The 6000-nt window shown below is 41.4% G+C and overlaps 1 protein-coding gene across 1 annotated transcript in view; it reads right to left on the reverse strand.

Annotated features, from left to right (window-relative positions):
- Nucleotides 1–5351, reverse strand: part of dlgap3 (discs, large homolog-associated protein 3) — a 180125-nt gene extending 174774 nt beyond the window's left edge. The window contains exon 1 of the mRNA XM_080863070.1: nucleotides 5214–5351. The gene's annotated coding sequence lies outside the window, so the exon portion shown is untranslated. The remainder of the gene's footprint in view (nucleotides 1–5213) is intronic.
- Nucleotides 5352–6000: the final 649 nt, after the last annotated feature.

A 6000-nucleotide genomic window follows, 5' to 3' on the forward strand; every position in this document is an offset into this window, starting at 1 on the left:
TTACCCTCTGGCCAACACCAGTAGGTGGTAGGGTAGGTGAAGTGTCTTGCCCAAGGACACAACGACTGAGACTGTCCGAGCCAGGGCTCGACCCAGCAACCTTCCAGTTACAAGACGAACTGCCAACTCTTGAGCCACGATCGCGCTATATAGCTATATAGCTATAGCTTTTCTTACAAAGATAGCTAACACTTTTTAAACATGAACTTAGCTAGCTACACTGACTAATGTGGTAACATTTAACTCTCAAACTATGAGTGGTTTTCCCATAGACAGAATGAAATATAAATATAGCCATAGTGATGTCATTCATTGGTTAGTGAAGCCTCTTCTTGAAGCCGCAGACATCTTGGTGTTTTAAAACAGGAAGTACAGATAAAAGGGTGGCTCTGACTGCTAATCTTGGGGTTGACAAGTCTTTGGTCCATCTGCATTACAGCTTTACTGATATATTAACAAGGCCGATGAATCTGAAAGGTTAGCTATTTTGCTAAAGAGACAGAAGCTGCTAAAAGTAAGAGGATCCTGCCAGTCAGTCATTTTCTTAACTGCCTTTTAAAACAGGATATCAGCTGGAGTGAGTAAAGCCTATCCCAGGTTTTTGCTCTTCACAACCACTCAACTCATCAACAATGCAAAAGATCCAAATACTTACAATACAACTATCTGGTTCACAAAGCCACAGCAGGAGGCATATATTTTTTCTGAAACAATGTTTAAACAATACAAAACTGCGACCACAGCATAATCTCCTCGGGGAATACTGTGTTGAAGAGCAACAAAAAAACAGAAGCAACATAAAATATAAAAGTGTATTTCAAAGGGAAAATAACATAAATAATTTCTACAGTATTACAGCTGGCTTTTTCATTATAACACAATCCAATTGCCACTGCACTAAAAGCCTTTTAAGCCAAATTAATTTAGAAACAACAGCATGCACATAACGTACACGTAATGTCACAACGGACATGTATGTACACGTAACGTACATGTAATGCTCAATGCTTTGAGGTCATCTACTACACATAATATATATAATTTGTAAGGATATAGATTTAGGCTCTGTTGACAAGGCAAACGCCTATAGTCAGTTCTCACCAGACTGCCTGTCATGGTTTTGATGTAAATCACCTTCTTGTTAAAGCTGTTTTTTAAACAAAGCTGACATATGGTTCATTAGCATTAATATTTCCACAGTGGAGCTGTGAAGTGAAGCTTGAAACAAACTCTGTTTGAGCCTATTCTTTCAAACTTTGTGGTCCAAATTATTTGAGTCCATTAGGGGCTTCCTGAGCCCTGCCTGTAATCATTGTCCAACACAGTGCAAGCTGGAAGAAAGCAAAATGAGTTACTTAGAAAAAAAAAACCAATTCCAAACAGTAGACATAGCTCTCTCTTTCATCCTCCATCTGTCTTTACTGTTCTTGAATGTAACACCTAGTAACATAAGCCTGATGGATATAGGATTTTTAAGACCAATACTGATATTTGGTGATTTTAAAATTTGATATTGAAGTCTGTCAGACACTTGAAACATAGACAGATTTGTTAAAACATCTGCCAAATAACCATAAATATTTATTATGCTTATTTATTTATTTACTTGTTTCCACTCTGTTGCATTCTGAATAGCCGTGAAGTTGCAGAGTGCCCTCTAGTGGACATAAATACTTTGTTGAAGGGTGTCTTTCCTGGGTCTTCTTTTTTTCATTTTCATTCATCAGCCATTACAAATTCTGATAACAATAGCAAAAAAATAAAAACATATTTAAAATGCTGGAATGGTTCTTCCAACATACTGCCCAGCACTAGCGTTGGTTAATGTAACTTATAAAAGTATCCTGTTGCATTACCTGATAACTAACAATAAAAATGAACTTTTTACATTAAAGCGTTTGCCAGTGGAAAAACAAATTTCTTACCATAGCCTACTTTCACATTATCAAAACAAACAAAAAAAGAAAACTTCTTTGCAATTAGCTTGCTGGCTACATTGTCCAGAGGTTGTGTAGCCTACTGCACATTGACCTTTGAGTGAACTGACTTTATCTCCTTGCATGGCAAGTTGATATTGGTAGCACCCTCGTCCACCACATAAACAGCAACCATTTTTGTTAATCTCCCTTGCATTAATATCACTGATAAAGGCTAATTTTTGAGGTGTTGGAGCTGTAGCACCAGCATCACTCTTCTCTTCAGCAGGGCCTCACCAGTAATGTTAATGCTGAGCTTAGCTTGTAATGTTCAACATGTGAAGTCAGCAAAACAGCTGATAGAAAGCAGGCACAAGATAATGCATTACTTCTACTTCTACTTCTACAGTGTGAGGGCTATCCTCTTCATGAACTCACAAGCTAACTTTAACATATATATGATAAAACTGCAGTAAATGCAGATGTTTTTTTTTGTTCTTATCACAACTAAAGGAACAGGTAATGTGACATTTTAACTGACATGTATTTGAAATAAGGGCACCACAGTGGTTAGCACTGTTGCCTCACAGCAAGAAGGTTCTCAGTTCAATTCCACCATCAGGCCGGGGTCTTTCTGTGTGGAGTTTGCATGTTCTCCCCGTGTTTGTGTGGGTTCTCCCCGAGTGCTCCGGCTTCCTCCCACAGTCCAAAGACATGTGGGGATAGGTTAATTGAAAAATCTAAATTGCCCATAGGTGTGAATGTGAGTGGTTTTCTGTCCCTGTGTGTTGGCCCTGCGACAGCCTGGCGACCTGTCCAGGGTGTACCCTGTCTCTCGCCCTATGACAGATGGGATAGCACCCCCCTCGACCCTGAAAAGGATAAGTGGAAGCGAATGGATGGATGTATTTGAAATATTAACTTAATCATGTTAGCTCATCAAAGTTACAACAAAGCCTTAGCTTGTTTTTAAGGCTTAAAGGAGCACATACTGGTCAGTGCTGAGCATGCCCTGGGAAGGTGTTTGACACTGGTAAACCATAACATCCTGTCACGCTGCACAACTTTGTGCCAGAAATAGTTTGTTTCTGAAGCTATCAGCGAGCTAACGAGCTGATCCCTCTTGGTGGCTGTGTTGCTATTCCCACTTTACCGAGATCACTTGTTCCCCCTGAGAAAAGAGTACACAAGAACCTCAAACAGACGCCACAATGAACAGTTAATCCTCGCGCGTCCATCAAGATGGAGCCTCTTCTGTGCCGGTGAAAAAAAAAAGAATAGGATTTTTGTGCAATGTGTGCTGATGCCCCAAAATGAATTGTGTTAAATTCAACCCTTCTAACAGCAAGAAACACTTATCCCACCAGTCTTTTGTGTGTGGGTTGTGTAAGTGTGTGTGTGTGTATATGTCGAGAAAAGAAAATTAATTTTGAGGCTAAACAAGACACGGTAACCGTCTTTTTAATTGCATCTCGCTTTCTTAATGGCTGTCTATTCTGCTGAATGAAGGAGACACTGTGATTAGGCAGAGCAGAATTGGGATTGTTCCAAAATCAGCTTCTAAAAATGTGCCTTTGTTTTGTTTGCTGTTCAGAGTTTCACAAGTGTGGTAATGTGAAATGAATACTGCAATTTCTTTCTGCTTTATTATGTGACTAATTTTGCAACAAACTAGAAACATATCCTTAACTTCCACTGCAAAGGAATCAAGTTTGTTTTTTGTGCAATTACCCACTGCACTGTCAAAGTGACCTCTGGCTCTTTTGCCATTTACAGAGAACACAGTTTGCTGTAAACCTCAACAAGCTTTAACACACCATTTTCACATCTTAAAGATCCCAGGCAGAGAAGTGCAATAGACTCGAGGGTTTACCCGCCACTGGAAACCAGCACCTTTTGTTGTAAAACTGAATGAAATGGTATGCCATATCAAAAAAAAAGTCTGGGAGTCTGATACCCTGCTGTAGCTTAAATAATTGATCACACTGACATTAAATCCATAGTGTCGGGTCAGTGAGTCAATGCGTCACTTTGTTAGCCAAAGAAATTTTCTTTCATGTAATCAGATTCTGGATTGATCTTTTTTGGATGCAGAGAAATTTACAATGTACACTGAGTCCCCATAAACCCAGCAAACAGCAAAGGACCAGCACACAGTCATACAGAAACACCAAAGGCCTGAACCCAGTAACTAGAAGAAAAAAATAAATAAACAGCTTCATATGGACTCCTTTTATAAAGCGCTTGCTTATATGGGCATCTAAATTCAAATCACATGCCTCAAGAAGGAGTAACAAGCAACCCACAGTCTGTGCCTCATCTAACTGATCTTTTGACAGTTATCCAGCCCAATTAACTACACTATTTAGCGAAGCAAACCCAAAAGTGAGAGACTGTATTGCAGCGGTAAAAGGGGCGGTAACTGTATTCATGTGAAAACTAGAAACACCATCTTTCAAATCAGAGCCAAATGTGTATCACAGCGACCAGCCTTCGCTGTAAAAGATCTCCTCTTTTAATCATTCAAATGCACTTAGGTAGAATAATAAATGTGCAGCACAGCATCCTAAGCGACCCCACCTCGCCATCAGACCCCCCCGACCCCCCCCCCCCCCCCCCAGAGGGATTCCTGGACCGGGGTGGTCCTGAGGAATCCTCTCCTCGCTGTCCCAAGAGCCACATTCGTTGTACGCGACTCCCGTTTGATTAATTAGTCCGTTGTGCATCTATGCTCTGCTGTGTAAACGCAACACTTCTGCACCAAGCGCGAATTCCTCTCCGGGACACACACACACACACACACATACACACGATGTAGAAACGAGGCGCGCTTTCACGGTCAGCGAACATTTACGCACGGATGAAACTCGGTGATAGCCAACATCTCCGAGTGTTTTCCATATGTGTTTTTGCATTTCCAGCCAAAGACAATTAAATGCTTTTGTGTACTGGTGCGCGTGTGTGTGTGCTTGAGAGAGAGAGAGTGGGGTGGGGGTGGGGGTTCGTCCTGCGATCGTAAATGGCGCAACTTCTCATTTTTCCTGTCAAGTTGACACAGCTGGGCGCCCCGCTGACAGCAAACAGGCCAGTGGCCGATGTTTGAGGGAAGACTGCGCCAGTAGGAACCAACATTTAGCCGCTATCCCTATCATACAGTCCAACCACAAGAACCACATGAAAGCCTACTTGCACTGCGTGTACCAATAGTGAGCGTTCAAAGTACATAAAAATGGACCGCCTGCTCCATCTGAGGTCTTTTTTAAAAAACCCATCTAACAGCTTCAGGAGTCTCCTTACCTTAAAGCGGGTTTTCTGTGGACGTTTTCACTGAATGTTTTCTGCGTTTGAGTAACACAAATGCACGCCTATTCCACAGCTCGCCGATCGCTGTGTGGAGGAGAGAGTGAGGATGGAGAATCAGCAGGGAGGACGAGAGCTCTCTCTCTCTGTCTCTCTCTCTCTCTCTCACTCACTCACTCACTTTCTCTCACTGTCCCTCTCTCTCCCCTCTGAAATGTTACCGGCAACCGATTGGTCCAAGGGTTCCTTGGCGGCCCCTCTCCTCTGCTCTAGGAGGGGCCAAATAAAGCCACTGTCGGCCTATCCTACTAGGCTAAAATACTGCAGATTGATCAATCTCTCAAACCGTTCACCGATCTCTTTCTTCTTTCCTCATATATATATATATATATATATATATATATATATATATATATATATATATATATATATATATATATATATATATATACTCAGACTACATATATGCGACTTTTTTCCAGGCAACTTCTTTCGTTGCATTTGGTGTAATTTGAAAAGCATAGCGGGGCTTTACAGTGCTGTATCTCTTCGATTAGACACAGTGTTATGTCAACAAGGGCAGTAGTTAAAAATGGGCCACCCATGCTCACACAGCTTGTGTAAGAAATATTGCTTAAGAACACTCTTTGTTTTAATCTGTGGCCAAGATCACACCTGTGAGAGAGGTGTGCTGGAAACCTGTGACGTTTCCAGCAGCGTGTAAAAACCCACTCTGGATACGCCATCACGCCGAACACTTAACTTAGACGGCAGCTACTGTAAA

The sequence above is a fragment of the Rhamphochromis sp. 'chilingali' genome, assembly GCF_963969265.1.
Source record: "Rhamphochromis sp. 'chilingali' genome assembly, chromosome: 17".
NCBI classification, from domain to species: domain Eukaryota; kingdom Metazoa; phylum Chordata; class Actinopteri; order Cichliformes; family Cichlidae; genus Rhamphochromis; species Rhamphochromis sp. 'chilingali'.